This window comes from Cryptomeria japonica, chromosome 11 (genome assembly GCF_030272615.1).
Source record: "Cryptomeria japonica chromosome 11, Sugi_1.0, whole genome shotgun sequence".
Lineage (NCBI taxonomy): Eukaryota > Viridiplantae > Streptophyta > Pinopsida > Cupressales > Cupressaceae > Cryptomeria > Cryptomeria japonica.
In genome coordinates, this window is record NC_081415.1 from 475,609,926 (window position 1) to 475,629,433 (window position 19,508).

The window sequence follows — 19,508 nt, forward strand, 5'->3', positions numbered from 1 at the left end:
TCAACCTTGCAATCGCCACCTCATCCCATAAGCGCATGACATGAATGATTTTGATTGATTTCATTAGCAATTACTATATTTTCAATCAAATGCCATGCACTTAATTGGCTTGGTTTAATGGCATTGATCATTATTTATTTTTTTGATCATTGGGATTTTTTATTCCTTGCATCGAGATCCTTCATTTAGTTCACAATTAATAGTCATTTTTCCTATTTCCATGCATTTAACAATTAATGGCCTTAATTGCTTGTTTTGCATATACATACATACATATATATGTATATGTATATATATACACATATATGTATATATACAATATATATGCATATATATGTGTGTGTGTGTGTGTGTGTGTGTGTGTGTGTGTGTGTGTGTGTGTGTGTGTGTGTGTGTGTGTGTGTGTGTGTGTACATATATATGTATGTATGTATGTTTATCCTTAGCCTTTGTTTCTAAATTTATACCTATAAACTCAATTAGAGCCTTAAATGGCTTGCTTCAAGAATTTGTTATTGGATTGGGACCCCTCGGAACATTACTAGACACCTTGTAGTAGCCAAAAATCCTTACATTTGATGGTTCAAGGAGTACGGATCGTACTCCGTAGATACCTCTCATGTACCCTTCAAGTTGAGATATGAATCCCTCAGTTATAAGATCTCCATATCTTCAGGGTAAGAGAATCCGATATGCCTGAGAAGTGAGTGTCCTAGTGAGGGAGCCATTGCTACCAAAATATCTATCTATCTACTTGTTTGTGGTATTCTATTGTTGCAAAAGCTCCATTCAATGGTTTCCACTTTCCAACCTAAGTTGTATGTATTTTGTGTGTTTTCATTATGCAAACTAGTAAAATTTTGTAACATCAAGCTAATATAGGCCCTCCACATTTTATGCTTATTGCAAGCATTACCTTGGCCAATGTGTTTGTCCCTATCTGATATTTCTTTCCAAGAGTAGACAATAATCCAAAATTTTCCAGACTGATCAAACTTATGACCAAATTTCAATAATTTTATCCCAAATCTATCAAAATTTGAGAGTCAACATCTCTATCTGTACATCGGCACCTCCGCCTCTATTTCAATGTCTTCGCTACTGAGGAACAACATCTACATCCTTGAGTTTCAGCATCTCTAATTCTGTTTCAACATCTCTAACTGAGTCAAATCTGTAATCAATTTTCAGCCATGCAAACAATCATCAATCCCCAACTAATATCTCTAGCCAATCATTAATCTAGTCTCGAGTAACCTTCCCCTTCTTCTGCCTATCATCAATCCAATCTCCCATAATCATTTTCATTCCATCTTTAAGGACTTAGCACATTAACCTAGTCAAATCTCCAAAATCGCAATCAATCAATCAATCAATTGTCAATCCTAATCCAAGATTAGCACATTAACCTAATCAAATCTTTAAAATCTCAATCAATCAATCAATCAACCAATCAACCAATCAACCAATCAACCAATCAACCAATCAATCAATTATCAATCCTAATCCAAGGTCAACACTTTACAAAGTTTAACTTAGACCTTTTATTATTTGTCAAATCCCCAATTAGCCTTGTGCTTGAGAAAGAATCTATCTCAAGTATATTGTTTAATTGATCCTAATAATTTAGGTTGATCAAAACCCTAATCCCTTGCCTTATTTTTCTTAGGAATGAAATCTATCCTAAGTAGAAGAAGGCTCGATTCAATCATCAATCGAAAGGTCTGAGTTTAGCCTAGCTTGGTTGTTACCTCACTTTGTGGTCTGTATCATTGATCCCTACACCTCATATATGTCCTAATCCAAGGACTAAGATATCATCCAAATCAATCTTGTCCTAATCAAAGGACCATCCAATCCAATTTGAATCAAGAATTTATTTTATTTTATTACTAAGCCCTATCATATACCAACAAGAATTTGTGTGCTTAAAAAAGGAATTCTTATAAAAAAAAATTTATGTTTATTTAATAAAAATATTAATTAAATTTAATTAATTTTATTAAAAGATGTTTTGACATTTTAAGTTATATAATTTTAATAAAAATTAAGAAAATCTATTTAAAAAAAAGATAAATTTTATTTTTCAAGCATGCATGTACCCATTTTTATGGCTTGAACAACTTTATATTTATATTAAAGTGTCCATGCATAGAATATATTGTTTGTTTGAATAGTTATATGTTTTAAAATATTTCATTTTTAATAACAAGCATAAACATAAAAGTAAGGCTTACTCAACTGTGGTTGATGCAAAGAGGATGCAGAGAGGAACTTTGAATTCTGCTTTAGGTGGGAAACCCTGTGCGGGCCCTGCAATCTAGGATGCTAGTGGTAAGGATAGATCATGTGAAGCTCCTAAGACTGCAGATCCTCAGGAGGATGGCAAGAATCTAGTCATCAGGGACCCACAAGAGGGTGATAAACCCTTGGATCCAGGTGGAGGGGGAACAACACATGATGGATATTTCTCAAGAAAGGGTCCCATTTGGGTGGACACGTCTCACCCCTGGTCCTCTTTGTTTAGCGTCAAACCATGCTGGAAGTATTCTCTCCCCGAGGTACGCAATATTTCTGACCATGAGAAAGGGAATTTTTTTATTGAAGTCCCAAATCCAGTTATCAAGCACAATATTTCTTTGATGGCCCTAACTCTAGTTGGTAAAGTTTTGGGTCCTAGGCCTAATATTGATGTGGTTAGGGAATATGCCAAAAAAAATGGGTTCTTAAGGGACAGGTGGAAATTACAACTATGCCAAAAGGGGCTCTTTCCCTTAACTTTTCCTGTGAAGAAGATATGACTAAGATTCTTTGTGGTGGTCCTTAGGTGATTGGGAAAATTGCTCTGGCGCTTTAGAAGTGATCGCCATTGCCAGATCTTAATGCTCCCTTCTTTTCTCAAGCACCTATTTGGGTAAGACTCTCTGGTCTGCCCCTAGAATTTTGGGTTGAAGATGTCTATAATTGTTTGGCCTATTCTTTTGGTGAAATCCTCTCCATTGATCCCACTACAACTACTAGAAGATGACTTACCTATGCAAGAATTTGTGTGGGTGTCTCTAAAGGAACGGATATGCCTCTCTCTATTGAGATTAACTCTAGGATTGGGAAGTGAATCCAACCGTTAGAATATGAGAGCATTCCTTTTGCATGTTTCCATTGTAAAAAAGATGGACATATTGCCAAGAAATGCCCTCTGCAGGCAAAAAAGGAGAAAGCCAGGAAAGATAAGAGGTTTCAATGGAAAGATAAAATACCAACAAGAAGGAAATAGAGATCCAGAATGCCATTGTTCCTGATACCTTTGTTCAGAAGGAAAATGATAATAAGGCTTGTACCGAGGAATCTAAGAAGGAATATCTCAAAGGCGACTAGGCCAGATCTGACGAAGGAGAAAAGCCTAACCCTAACTATGATGAGCAGAATGATGAAGATCTGGAGGAAGGTGAAATCCATGTTGTTCTACATGCTAACAATGTGGAGGAGGACTTGAGCTCTATTTCCAAGGACTTGAATAATGAGGAGCCTTATCCCAGCTTTGAAGATGCCCAACAATGCAATATTCTTGGTGGAAACTCATCTTCTGAATCCTAGAATGAGTATGTTAAATCCATTTTTCTGTTGTCATTGACAACTTCTCTTCTCAATATTATCTCTAAATGGGCAGATGAAGAAGGAAAACCTAATGCTTTGCAAAAATCTCTTTCCTGGAACCCTATGGATGATGAAATCCATATAAATGATGTTATAGAGAAAAAGCAGACAAGAAAAAAGGGCCCCAAATGTACACCCCAGACTACCCCTGTGAAAACCAGGGGGAGGACCAAAGATGATGTAGGTTCAAATCTAGCAACCCCATGAAGGAGATCAGCTACTCAAATGAGAGAGCTGGAAGCCAGCAAGAATATAGCAGATGGTACCCAGTTGACCATCCATGAGGTATGTTCTTTTAAACGATTATGAAGATCATTTAATGGAACATTTGCGGACTCAATGGTCTGCATAAACAAGAAATACTTAGGAACTTAGTCAGGGATCATGAACCTGATATTGTTCTGATTCAAGAAAATAAAATGCCTAAGGATAAAGTGGAAAAAATCAAAGTGTTTAAGAACTGTGGGGTTTTTGGGGGTAGCTCGAATGGTGCCTCTGGAGGTATTGCTCTCTTTTGGAACATTTAGCACATACAGAGAAATCTTGTTTGGCTTGACAATAATATGATGTTTGTAAGATTTCATCACATTAAAGATGAGACTAGTTGTCTTTTATCTAATATCTATGCCCTGATTTCTAAAGTAGGAAGATGTAGATTCTAGAAAAAGTTAGATTCTATCAGATCTCAGTTCAACTCTGAAGATTAGCTGGTGATGGGAGACTTTAACACTTCCCTTAAGGAGAATGATAAATTTGTGGGAATTCATTCTCAACTTGAGAGTAGGATGGACTTGATGAATTTTTTTGATAATCAGGTGCTTCATGATGTGGATCTGCAGGGTGCTAATTTTACCTATACTAATAGAAGAATTGGCTCTGATCTTATCCAAGTGAGACTTGGCAGGGCCCTTATCTCTAATGATTGGTTCAATCATTACACTTGTTCCTTAAATGCGCTTCCTTGTATTGGCTCAGACCATTATTTGATTTCTTTTGTTGCAAACCCCATCTCTGGGAGGAGAAATTTCCCCTCTAGATTTGAAAAAATGTGGATGAGCCACCCCAAGCTTGAGGAAGCTATCAAAGATTGGTGGAACATTTCGATGGAGGGATCTGCCACGTTCCAGGTGGCCAAAAATTTAAGTAATGTTAAGGACAAGGTTAAGAGATGGAATAAGGAAGTTTTTGGTGACATTTTTACCTCTAAATCTGTGATCCAGCTTGATCTTAAGGATATTCAGGCCAAAATCCAAGCTAATGGGTATAGTGAGGTCTCTATTACTTCTGAGAATGAGATATTATCTAAATATCATGATATCATTAAAAAGAAGAGATATTCTGGAAGCAACATTCCCGTTCTCTGTGGCTCAAGGAAGGTGATAAGAATACAAGATTCTTTCATATGACTGCCATGAAACATAAGGCACCCAATAGAATATCTAAAATGTCTATAGGGGGGACTCTGTCCTTTGAGGAAGATGAAATAAAAAAGGAAGCTAGATCCTCCTTCTCTTCTCTATTGTCAGCGGATTGCAATCTGGACAAAAGCACCCAAGATTTATTCCTTGCTGCTATCTTGAAGATGATTGGGAGAGACCAAAATAATTTCCTCTCTGCTATCCCTTCTGATGCTGAGATTAAACATGTTGTCTTTTCCTTTCAAGGTAATAAATCCCCTAGCCCGGATGGTTTCCCGATGTTCTTCTTTCATTCATTTTGGCATATCATTAGTCAGGACATTGTTAAGGGTGTTAAAGAATTTTTTGGTTCTAAGATGCTTTTGAAAGAAATTAATGCCACATTTTTTGTCCTTATCCCTAAGACCCCGGGAACTGACTCTATGGAGCTTTTCAGACCGATTAGTCTGTGCAATTTCTTTTACAACATCATATCTAAGGTTCTCACCCTTAGATTTCTCTCCATTCTTCCAGATATTATTTATCCTCAATAGACCGGATTCATTCGTAGTAGGCAGATTCTAGATTCCATCATTTCGGTCCATGAGGTTATTCACTCCCTGGAAGTATCCAAAAACCAAGGTTTCCTAATGAAACTTGACATGCAGAAGGCTTATGATTGGGTGGATTGGTTCTTTCTTCTCAATATCCTCAAATCTTTCGGATTTGGTTAGAGAGTGATTCAGATGATCTCCCAGTTGATCTCTACTCCCTCACTGTCGGTTATTGTCGATGGATCTCCTACCCCCTTTTTCAGATCTTCAAGGGGTCTTAGACAAGGGGATCCTATATCTCCTATTTTGTTTGTTATCTTGGCTGAAAGTCTGGGCAAATATGTTAGAGTTATCTTGTATTAGCTAATAATTATTTATTTAATTATTAGTCTATTAAACTCTATGCTTAAGCTAAACTTAGGCATTTAATAAATATTGTAGGTATTTAATAATTATTCTAATTATTAAATACACTTTATCCCTTTAGGGTTTCTTTAGGGTTGCATATCTTTAGGGTTTCTATTATCCTTTTATAAGGATTGTATTGTACTTGTTCATTCAATTGATTCCCTTTCTGAATGATAATTTTCTTCTTCAGAGCATTTATGCTTTTTTGCTTTATGTGCCTCCATTCTTCTCTTGTGACAGGTATTTGCATGTAGGTGTTCTTGGGATCTCTGAAGTTATATTTCCTCAACTTCTTCATGGTATCAGAGCTTCAAATATGCAGCTATATGTTCTTGTTTTAAGATTTTCTGCATTGGAAGCAAATCTGGGGTTTTAGAATTTTTTTATGTACCTAGGGATAGGCCTTTTTTTTTTTAGCACTTTGGGCCTAAACAGACCTCACCATCGTGCTCAGAAGGCTCGAAAACCCCTATGGTCATATAAAATTTGACCTATTTTGGTTCCTGAGCCTCTAGGAGTTTTTTTTTCTCAAATCCAGGCTGTACGACCTTGGCACACAAATCGGAACTTTTTTTGCCTTTTTACGGCATGTAGGCTGAATTTTGGTTTTTTTTTTTTTTTTTTTAAATCAAAAATCAAAAAATTGGTGAAAAAGGCGATAGTTGTTTTTTTTTTTTAAATCAAAAAAAAATTTGCTTTTGGGATTTTGGAGCAAGCGCAGGTTTCGTACTGCCATCGGTCTGACAGTTTGGCCCCCGCCGACCCTGTTAGACCGGGCTTGGCCGCCACCAACCCCACCTTCCTGGGCCCCGCTAGTGTCCTTCCAGCCCCCGCCGGCCTCCGACCCCCTACCGGCCTCCCTGCAGCCCCCGTCACCCCCACTGCACCACCGACCGCCGCGTCTCCCTACCGCCTACTAGTCCCCGACCCCTACCACTACTCTGGCCACTGCCCCGACCATCCCTGCTGCTCCCCGCTGGCACCTTGGCCCGCCGCTGGAAACTACCACTCCGGCCACCTTAGTCGTCACCCGGCCCAGCTCCCACACCATCGCCCGGCCACCATGGCCCGCCACCACCGGAAACCACCGCTCAGCTCGGTCGCCACCCGGACACCGCCACCCAGCCACTGGGGAGCCACCAGCCCACCACCGGAGTGCCGCTCTCTGGCCACCTCCGCTTGAACAGCCACCAGACTACCCCTTCCTCTTGTTTTGGAGGGGGCTTTGGTTTTTTGGTCATATCTTGGGCATACAGAGTCATTTTTTCGAAAACGAATATGCATCAGAAAGCTGGTTCTGAGATGGACCTCGTTATGTTGGTAATTTTTTCCAATTTTTCTGTTTGACTATGTTTTTTTCTAGTCGAAGTGAGGTCTCTTTTTTGCACTCCAGGGGACGTAGAATGAGCATCCGACCTCCATTTTTTGAAAAGTTTATATTTTTGGAAAGCATGTGCTGTGTAATTTCCAGCCATCTGAGTTTTATTTCCAGATTCTTCTCCAGAAATATTTTATTCAGTTTTTTGTTTTTCAGCATTCTAGTGGATATCTTGGTTGTTTCAGGTCCTGGGATCTCTTCTCTGGGTAGGATGTCTCTATTTTGGTTCTCATTTCTCTGTCCAGTCTTCTTATCATTGTAGCATTGTATTTATGCAAATGCACTAAGATAAAGAGCCATCATGCATTGTTTACCTAGGATCTTGCATATCTTGTGCCTTGTTGTACATGCACTACTTATAAAGTGCCATGAGGAGGTTGATGCTTGCTTGTTGTTTGCCATCTTCCTTTGTCCAGTGAGTGTTCCTTCCATGACATTCACCTCATGATGTGTGTCAAGTGAGTGTTCCTTCCATGACACCTTGTACTTTTCTCAGCACCTTTGATGTTCTTGGTTCTTTGTCATGCAGTTCTTCTTGGTTGTTCTTTTCAGTGTTTCTATCCCTCTCCCTCTTCAGCATTATGGGGAGGTTTGTCCTATTGGTTCTAATGCTTTCATTGTTCAATTGATCAGCTCTTCAGGCTTTGATGTTTTCATGCCATCTGTATCTTCGATTTTAGTTATTTGCCTTGTTTGCCTTCTTATTCGAGTAGTGTCATTTGAGGGAACTCATACAGATTATAGTCTTCTCTACTTGGTCAAGTTCTATTTAAGTGGAGGTTCTTCAGATCAACAGTTATTCTTCGATGGATTTTGCAGGTTCTTCATGCTTCAGTGGTATTCTTTTCCATCTCTTTTTGGAGTAGAGTTTTGTTCCCACGTGGTTTTCTCTATTTCTCGAGTTCATAGAGATTTCATTGTCTTTGGGTACCTCATCAGACCTTGTTGCTGGGACCCAAATTTGCCTTCATCATGTAGTTGCATTTTTTTCTTCATGCATTTAGTTTTTAGCTACTCCCTAAGTTCATCTTAAGGGGGGGTGTTAGAGTTATCTTGTATTAGCTAATAATTATTTATTTAATTATTAGTCTATTAAACTCTACACTTAAGCTAAACTTAGGCATTTAATAAATATTGTAGGTATTTAATAATTATTCTAATTATTAAATACACATTATCCCTTTAGGGTTTCTTTAAGGTTGCATATCTTTAGGGTTTCTATTATCCTTTTATAAGGATTGTATTGTACTTGTTCATTCAATTGATTCCCTTTCTGAATGATAATTTTCTTCTTCAGAGCATTTATGCTTTTTTGCTTTATGTGCCTCCATTCTTCTCTTGTGATAGGTATTTGCATGCAGGTGTTCTTGGGATCTCTGAAGTTGTATTTCCTCAACTTCTTCAAAATATATTAGTAAACTTGTTTCTGAAGGTCAACTAAAAGGTGCCAGACCATCATCGGTTGATAGGATCTGTTCCCATCAATAATTTGTTGATGACACGGTGTTGATGGGTGCATCTACTATCAAGGAAGCTAGAACCCTAAAGGGTCAGTGCAAGAAGATGAGTCCACTTTTTGGCCAAAAAGTGGAAGTGTTTTCCCTGATTTTCAGATTTTGTCTCATTTGAGCTTAAATTTTGAAACACTTAGAGATTGAATCTTGGAAAAAGTCAGTAATATAAAAGATAGCCCTCTGAGTGTACTTTCCAAATATATAATTTATTTTAATATCCACATGATAAAAAATAACTTTTTAAATGGAGTTCTGAAAACTATGTTTTAAAAATGCTTGTTTCAGGACCATACCATGCATGTGTACGACCCACACTTTTTGACACAATTAAAATTATTTTCTCAAACCGTTTTGGGAAATGGTTTGTAACACACTGAAGATTGATGAGCATATTTTTCTGTATTTTTTTTTTAATATTTTTTTTTTAATTAATTTTTTAATGGCCGTAATTATCTTCTTAAAAATTTGACGTGTACGACCCACATAATTTGATGTAAACTAAACATTTTTTTATTTTTATTTTTTTTAAATACAAAAGAATTTTGTGTAGATTGATGACATATAATTTTTTTTCCAAAATTCTTTAAAATAAAAAAGTTATAAAATTAACAAAATTAGTTAATATTTCAAATTTATGGACCCGATTTAGTATAAATTAAATGAAAAATAGTTAAAATAATCAATTTTTAAATAAATTTACATATTTAGAATCTAGACAGTATAATCTGAAATAGGTTTTAATTTCGTATAAAAATTCTCTGATTAGAGGCGCGTAAACTATTTCTGAAGTTCATATTTGTGTTTTCATTCATGGAGATTTGAATTTGCAGGTCCATGTCTCAGGTGTGGCCATCCCAGGGCTATCTCGGGCCTAATCCCGAACCAAGTGGCAGGTTGTGGAATCAACTTCCACAAAACGGGGCCCCGTTTTCAAACAAGGGCAGCTTGTGAAAAAAAAGGAAAAATGTCATTTAGAAACGGGGGCCCGCTTTTAAACAAAACGGGGGCCCGTTTTTAGAAATGAGCCCCCGCTTTTAAACAAAACGGGGGCCCGTTCTTAGAAGCAGGCCCCCGTTTCTAAAAAACAGGCCCCCATTTTTTTTTGCTTCAAACCCCCATTACCTTTCGGCTTGGGAGCCCGAAGCACAAATGGGCCCCCATTTATAAGAGCACGTTTTCCAACCCACGGACTTCCGCGAATTTGTGACTCATTACCTTGCACTTGCCCTAAATCATCTCTGGTTAACTATTGCAAAGCCACGGGTCAACTGATTAACTAGATAAAAACCTCCCTCTTTTTCCTCAACACTCCTGAAGACAAGCAAGGAAGAATTACTAGGATTTTGGATTGTCAAATCAGCTTGCTCCCCTCTATCTATTTGGGTCTCCCTCTGTGTAGAAATCCCCCTGAGACATTTTGAAGTAGCTTGGTGGATAAATTCCACAAAAAATTAGCCAGCTGGAAAGGGGCCCTTCTGAGCCAAGCTGGGAAAATCCAATTATTAGAATCTTCCCTTCAGATTCTTCATGTGTATGCTTTAAGTTTGTTTGAAATTTCGGCCAAATTCACTGATGGTATTGAAAAAATTCAGAAGTCCTTCCTCTGGTTAGGGGTGGAGGAAAGGAAAAGGATATCTCTGATAGCCCGGGACAAATTTTGTAGACCTAAAAAACTAGGTGGCCTTGGTCTGAGAAACATTAAAACCATTGATAAAGCCCTTCTCGCCAAACAAATCTGGAGATTGTTTGGAAAAACTAGCGAATGGAACTTAATCTAGCAAGCCAAATATATGCAACCTTAGATATCGCTTTCAGATTTTTTTTAATTCCTATGGTTCCCCTACTGGTTCTGCTATTTGGAACAATGTTGTCCAAACTAAAATGGTTTTTGGATTAGGTAAAAGATGGACCATTGGTAATGGCAAAAAAGTCAATTTTTGGGAGGATTCTTGGTTGTTTGAGTCCCCACTCTCCAATAAGGTTTGTTTCTCTCTCTCTTAATCTCTGAGTGTAAGGCCAGATTTGGTATCAAGGTGGCAGATTACTGGAGGGATAACCACTGGGTGAACCTGAGTTCCATAGACCCAGCCTTCAACCTTGTTATGGTTCTGGTTAATTATGTCTTGATTGACCCTCTTCTTGAAGATAAAATCATTTGGGCGGGAACCTCCTCTGGTAGTTATTCGGTGTCCTCTATTGTTCTATTGTTGTCCCAATATCTTGATCCTCCCCCTTGATGGTCTAAAGCCTAGATTAGTGGTCTCACTCCCAAGATCAATATATTTTTTTGGATCCTTCTGCAGAATAAAATCCTCACCATTGATAATCTTTGCAAAAGAGGCTTGCATCTGCCTAATAGGTGCTACCTCTGCCAAAATAAGGAAGAGAATGTTAACCATTTAGCTATCCATTGTCCCTTCTCCTATGCTATTTGGTCATAAATTTTACAGCTTTGGAACCTGAATTGGGTCTTTCTTGCCTCTATTCAAGAGTGTTTCACTAGTTGGAGATGTCTTTCCCTAAACAAATCTATCAAATTTCTATGGGACCTCACCCTGCCTCATGTGGTTTGAGGCATCTAGAAATAAAGGAACAACAAGATTTTTAGAGACTCCTACTCCTCTCATGAAGTGGTGTCTACCAAAATCAAGTGGGTAATTGTGAAAAATTTAAAAGTTGATGGAAAGCCTCTTCTTTTCAGGAGCAAGGATGATTCTGACCTCTTCAAAAATTGGAATGTTTTTGCTTCCATAGATAGAGATGACAAGAAAAATAAGAGAGAAAGTAGTAAGTGGTCCTTTCCTCCAACTACTTGGAGCAAAGCTAATTTTGATGGGGCAGCCAAGGGAAACCAACATGATGAGCTGGAGAGGTGAGTTGGATCTTCCTCACAAGGCTCGTGCCTTCCTCATTTATGATAGAGTGCATGGTTATGAGGGAGTGATAAATAATTATGACAATGCACTTATCAATGAAAAAGGCCACAATGAATCGGAAAGAGAAGTGCTTGAAGATTGAGCTGGCGTTTAATGCAGACAAGACTTTGCATGCTTTGTGGGTGCCCATTTCTATTTTGAAGACCTTCGTACTCTGCACTCTGTTTTTGCCATGTTCTGCATTGTGAAGGATAAGAATAATCTATTTGCGGATGCCATGGGAGGTAACAAGAAAAGAATTGAGCCACTCTCTTGTGATGAACGGAAAGATATGCCAAAGGCTTGGGCTATTCTGGAAACGGCCAAGATGACAAGGTATATGGAGATAATTATAGGGAAAAACCCTACTATTACCAGAACTTTCAAAAAGAATTGGAAAGATGGAAAAATTACCATAGGAGGAAGAAAGGTTGAAATTGATGAAGGGATGATCACAAAAGTTATTGGTATGTCGATGGGAGGCTAAAAGTTTTACAAAGACAGGAAGCTCATAGAAGCTGCTATCAAGTGATTCTCGAAGGAGGAGTCTGAGAAAACCAAGTTGGTGAAATCTGGCAAAACCTACTACTCGCTGAAAGTGATAAAGAAGGTATGGAGATGGATTATGTCTACTGTCATGCAATATGTTACTCTTGATGATAGATATTCTCGTGTCTACGGTTATCACTTTGTGCTTCTGAGTCATTTTCACCATAAAGATCTGGTGTCTATACCCTTCTATTTGTTTAGCTCCCTTAACACTAGCATTAAGGATTTTAGGGCTAATCCAAACAACAACCCTCCCATTCATGAAGGGTTAATGCTGCTTTTATACAACCATGTCAAGGCCTCCTTTATGCAACATTCTATCACTAAGCTTTTAGATTCAGATGATAAGTTTGAGAACTCAGATGACAGTGAAGACGAGGGGTCTAATACTGAGTGGGAAGATGATGGTGACAAGATCACCTCTGCTAAGGGTTCTAGCAAGGAGAAGGACAAAGATTTGGCTTCTGGGTCCAGAAATAAGAAAGCTAGAAAAGGGGTTAAAGGAAAAGAAGTAAGGTCCAGGAGGAGGACAGTTGGCTTGAAGATGATGAAGAGGATAATGAGGGGATGGAGACCGATAGTGATTATGTTACCCCACCGCCAAAGAAGAAAAATAAGTGGAGCCCTGTCATCACCGAAATCAACCCAGATAAAGGGAATGATTTTCTTAATGTCCAACCCAATCCTCAGGATCCCAATAAAATGACATATGATGTTGAAGAAGGTGGGAAGACGATTGAGGAAGGTGATACTCTATCTCCCAATGCAACTGATGTTAACATCGATACCCTAGTTAATTTTTCCCTTGAGATCAACATTGATTACAGAAACTCTCCTTTAACCATGTTGAATACTGCGAAGAGTGGGATGATGGAGTTCTACAAGGTAATTGATTGGGTCTATTCGAAGATGAACAATTTGAAGAATAAGCTGGAGGATTCATCCAAGAAAGTGAATATCTTAGAATTTGTTGGAACAGGCAAGCTCAGTACCCTACCTAACTACCTGAATGAATTCACTAAAGCCATCAACAATGCGGAGGCTATCACTAGAGCGTTGGATCTCAATTTAAGGTTGTGGAGACTAAATTCAATGATCTCGAGAAGCGGGTTCTCAATCATGAGAACACCTTGAAGAAAATTGGAGAACAAAGCCAAAAGATTCTTAAAGCCTCTGCTGATAGCTTCAGTATGATGATCAGCAAATTGGAACAACTCCATTAGGAAAACAATACCATTGATACTACCGAGGATAAGGTGTTGACTCTTGAAGGGGGGACTACTGTTGGCATTATGTGAGCTAGTATGAGGACATAATGACATTGTATATTGTCATTGATGTCAATATGTTGAAGAGAAGAGAACCGGTATAACACTGTGAACCGACATTTGTGCCAAAGTGAAGCGGTGTGTTTGTTTAAGGTGAACCGCTATGTGGTTATGGGAACCAGCACATGGAAACTTTGTATGACTACTGGTTGGTAGTCTCAACTTCAGGGTTTCCGATTGAAGTGCTTCAAGCCTGTGTGGCTCAACTGGTGACTTTGTGTGATGAGTTAGCATTGTAATGAAGAAGAGATCATGTTGCCACATTAGCCTTGTGCGTGTGAAGGATCTTGCATGAAGGAGATTGTTCCCATCTACCTCGAGAATGTGCGAAGCCTGTAAACGGTGATAACGCGTGATGGGTTATTAGCCGCCATGAAATCGGTGGAAAATGAATGATGGAGAATGTCTTGAGATTGGATCAAGATTGTTGCATTTAATGCAATATGCTCAATGGTCAGGATTGAACCGTTTGAATTTCTTAACCTAACAAGTTTAGGGTTTAGGGTTTATGCTACCGACCTATCTGTTTCCTATAAGGTCAATGTTGTGTTTCTTTCTGAGGTTGTTGGCAAAAGTTGTATGTGTGTATCCAAGAGAAGAGATATGTGATTCTTGCCAAACCAGAGGAGAGAAGTGATACCTGCAGAGTGTAAGTGCAGAAGGTGAAGAGGAGCTAAAGCAGATCTGTATTGGCATTGAGTGCTGTTACCAGATCGTTGTAATACCTGTTGATCTCTAACCACCTCAACAGTTGAGAAATCCCTTAATAGGGTATCTTTAACTAGCTTGTTGTAAATCCTTTAACAGGGTGACTCAAAACCATTGAGTTCTTGAAATCCTCTAACAAGGTAACCTTTAACAGGGTTTAACCCTTAACCAGGTGATCCCTAACAGGATCGGTTCCTAACAAGACCTATTGTATCAATCTTTAACCAGACAAGGCTCCTAATAGAGTGGACTTCTAAAGAGTTCAAAACAGCTTGTGAATATTCATCCCCACCATGGTTTTTCCCAGTTGGGTTTCCACGTGAAAAATATGTGTGTCATATGTGATGTCTTTTTCATGTGATGATATGATGTTTTCTGTCAAGCGGTGAATCTTGTTGATCTAGCTATTTATATATATATCTTTGATGGTAGATTACCTATTCATATACTAGGGTGAAATGAAAATGAAGTATTAGATTGTATGAGAAGATAAGTATCAACCAGTTTTTTCTTGTCTCAGTTACTATGGGTTTTGTCGGTTGTACTCTGTTCAAGACCGATGTTACTATTTGTCTGCCTAAGCACAGTGTCTGCTAACAAACCGGTTTAGGATTGTGTTTTTGTCTATATTGATTCACGCCCCCCTCTTAGTACCAGTTTGGTACTATCTGTTCATCATTGAGTTATCAATTGGTATCAGAGCATCCTCCAGGTCCTTTGTGTTATAGGCTTAACTGCTTGAGGTAAAGATCCCAATCTAATGATGAAGAGGGAAGGTCCAAAGTTCAATAGAGAAAATTTTAGTATATGGAAAGACAGAATGAAGATATACATCATAAGCATGGGTGCTCAACACTGGAGTTATGTTGAGAATGCCTATGTTTCTCCTACTAGTACTCTCACCGATGACCAAAAGAGAGAGATGCAGGAGAATTGGCAAGTCATTGAAGCCCTAATTAGTAGTTTATCTGACATTGAGTTTATTGATGTCCAAGAAAAGGTAAATCCCAAAGAGGTATGGGATACTCTTGAAAATATCTATGGCGGTGATGAGCATGTAAAACAAGCTAAGGAAGAAATCCTTAGAGGGAAGTTTGAAAACATGCGGATGGTTGAAGGTGAGACCATTCAATAGTATGGAATAAGAATCAAAACCATTGTTGGAGATATCAAGAGTGCAGGTGATAAAATGGAAGATTCCACTATGGTAAGCAAATTCCTGAGATCCTTATTACCGGTCTATGCAATAAGGGTTGCTGCTATTTAGGAGTTGAGATCAATAGACAAGACTAAGGTATCTCTAGAGTCCATCATTGCAATGTTGACAGTCTATGAGCTAAATAGTTTTGATGGCTTCAAAAGATTGAATCAGCTTTTAAAGCTTATGTTGTACCATCCAGAAAAGGAAAAGAAGGTAGCACTAGTGGTGAACCAAGACAGAGCAGAGAAATGGATGATGAGGAGATTCTAATGGCATTTGAAGCTCTTCTTGCCAGGAAACTTCCTAAAGGAACTGACAAATACAGAGGTAAGCTCCCTTTGAAATGTTTTTCTTGTAGCTAAATAGGACATGTTGTTGTAAACTGTCCTAATGGCGACAACAAGGACAAACCGGAAAGGTTCAATAAATTCAAAGGAGGAAACCGGAGAAACTGTTTTGTGGCAGTTGAAGAAGGTGTCACATATGAGGAATTAGAAGATGAAGAAAATGAAGATATTGTGTTTGTTGTTGTCAAGGAAGATGTGTCAGACAAGAAGGCTCTTGTCTCTCGGTTTGATAATTCCAAAGAGTGGATTATTGATAGTGGCTATTCTCACCATATGACTAGTGACCAGAGCAAGTTTCTATCCTTGGAAGAGTATGATGGTGGTGTGGTTTTCTTTGGTAATGATGCACCATGTATGGTCAAAGGCAGAGGGTCCATCTCTCTAAATGGAAAGAGTAGTGCTGACAATGTGTATTGGGTTGATGGTTTCAGACACAACCTTCTGAGTGTTGCCTAGCTAAATGATAGTGGTCTCACTCTGGAATTCAAGAATAGAGTATGCAAAATCAAAGGAAAGAATGGTGAATTGGTGGTATGCAGACCAAAGGTAACCTATTTCAGCTGAATGCAAATGTAAGTATATGTCTTATGGCTAAATTTTATGATAGCTAGATATGGCATAGGAGACTCTGCCATGTAAACTTTGATAACATTGTGAAGGCTAGTAAGATCAATGCAGTTAGAGGGTTGTCGGTGCTAAGCAAACCGGATAATACCTTGTGCAAAGAGTGTCAATTGGGGAAAATGTCTTCCTCAACCTTTAAAGGTAAACCTTTCACTGCTGACAATTTGCTTGATCTTGTGCATACTGATTTGTGTGGTCCTATGAAAACTAGGAGTGTGCAGGGTGATAGGTAATTCATGATTCTCACTGATGATTGCTCAAGAATGATGTGGGTCACATTATTGAAAGATAAGTTTGAAGCTTTTGTAAATTTCAAAGCTTTCGGAGCATTAGTGGAAAAGGAAAGCGGTAAAAGAATCAAGTGCCTGAGAACTGATCAAGGAGGGGAATTCACTTCTGGTGAATTCAACGAGTACTGTGAAGAACGTGGCATCAAGAGACAACTATCTACCCCCCAGACTCCACAACAGAATGGCCTAGTAGAGAGGAATAACCGGACTGTGGTTGAAGCAACTAGAACTATGTTGATTCAAGGAAAGGTAGCCCACACCTTTTGGAGAGAAGTGGTGAGCATTGCAGTCTACACAATGAACCGGGTATTCATCAAGAAAGGTAAGGATAAAACTCCTTATGAGTATTGGATCGGTAGGACACCTGTGGTTAGCTACTTTAGAGTGTTTGGTAGCAAATGTTACATCAAGAGGAGCGAACACCAGAGCAAATTTGATGCGAAATGTGATGAGGGAATATTCCTAGGGTATTCCACCAAGAGCAAAGCTCTCAAGTGTTTCAATAATAGGACTCAGAGAATTATGGAAAGCATCAATGTAAGAGTTGATGAAACCTCTGAGAAAACTGAGGAAACCGATAGTGAGCAAGCGGTAAATGAATCAGTTGTAACCTTCTAGGAACCAATTGTCAGTCAACCAAGTACCAGTAACAGTGTTCCTACACCGGTAGATGTAGATGCTGATACTGATGGAGATAAGGATGAAGAAGAAAAGCAAGAGGAATCTATCAAGACCATTCCTCGGTATGTCAAGTTGAATCATGATCCTAAGCAGATCATAGGAGATAAGGATGCAAGAATCCTTACAAGAAGAAAGGTCAGAGAAAACTCATGTATGATATTTGAATTTGAGCCTAAATCATTCAAAGAGGCACATAAAGATGAAGACTAGATCAAGGCAATGGAAGAGGAACTTGACCAGATAAAGAAAAATGGTACATGGTCTTTGGTACCCAGACCGAAGCATAAAAATGTCATTGGTACCAAATGGGTTTTCAGAAATAAGCTGAATGAGGATGGCACAATGATTAGAAACAAAGCCAGACTAGTGTGCAAAGGATATGCCCAAGAAGAAGAAGACTATGGAGAAACCTTTGCTCTTGTAGCCAGATTGGAAGGAGTTCGTATGCTTCTTGCATATGCAGCTTTTAAAGGATTCAAAGTATATCAAATGGATGTAAAATCTCCATTCCTAAATGGTGTACTTAAAGAGGAGATGTATATAGAGCAACCAGATGGGTTTGCCCTATCTGAAGACAATGACATGGTATGTAGGCTACATAAAGCCTTATATGGTCTAAAGCAGGCACCTAGAGCATGGTATGAATGCCTGCATTCCCATCTTGTGAAGATTAGCTTTGAGAGAACAAGTGAAGATAGCAATATATACTTGAAGTCTGAAGGAGATCTGATCTTGATCTGTGAGGTATTTGTTGATGAGATTATCTTTGGTGGAGATGACAAGATGAGTTATGAGTTTGCAGATGAGATGAAGAAAGAGTTTGAGATGTCACTCATAAGGGAGATGAAAGATGTAATCTTTTTCAGCAGATGAAAGATGGAATCTTTTTCACTCAGTCCAAGTATGTCAAAGAGGTGTTGAAGACCTTTGGCATGGAAGATAGCAAACCGGTTGGTACACCGATGGTGACCGGTTGTAAATTATCCAAAGAGGACGACTCAACATTGGTTGATGAGAAGGAATACCGATCAATGATTGGTAAATTGCATTATGTAGTGCATAGCACACCAGATATTGCACATGCAGTTGGCATTACTGCAAGGTTCCAAAAAAGCCCAAGAGAATACCACTTGGTTGCAGTCAAGCGGATTCTTAGGTATCTAAAGGGAACTATTGACTATGGGTTATGGTATCCATACAATAATGATTTTAACCTGAAAGTGTTCACAGATGTTGATTGGGCTAGTAATATAGATGACCGGAAGAGCACAACTGGTGATGCATTCTTTCTCGGTGGTAGACTGGTCTCATGGATGAGTAAGAAGCGGAGTTGTATCTCTCAGTCTACAGTGGAAGCAGAGTATGTTGCAACTTTCATGAACTGCACTAAGACAATTTGGATGAAGCATTTATTAAATGGCATCAAAGTTCCTATATCTGAACCGGTAAGTATATTTAGTAGACATGTCTCCAGTAAGGAGTAGTTAGTAGACATATTCACCAAGCCTCTCCCAAAGGCTACATTTATGTACTTAAGAGGTGAATTAGGGGTGCTGCCCCCTTCAAGAGGTGAACTAAAGGTATATGCTCCACATCAGTCAGGTATTGCATAGTCAATTTTTTTTTGGATTGATGTGTTGAAGGATGCTACTCCTCAGGGGGAGCAGCATAATGGAACAGGGAAGCTTGTGCCTCCACTTTGGCATTGTTGTCAAAGGGGGAGAAGAAGAGAAGCAGAGAAGATATCTGCAGAAGTTGGGGGAGAAGATGTGAAGCAGAGAGATATCTTTGTATATTACCATCAATGCCAAAGGGGGAGATTGTTGGCATTATGTGAACCGGTATGAGGACATAATGACATTGTATGTTGTCATTGATGTCAATATGCTGAAGAGAAGAGAATTGGTATAACACTGTGAACCGACATTTGTGCAAAAGTGAAGCGGTGTGTTTGTTTAAG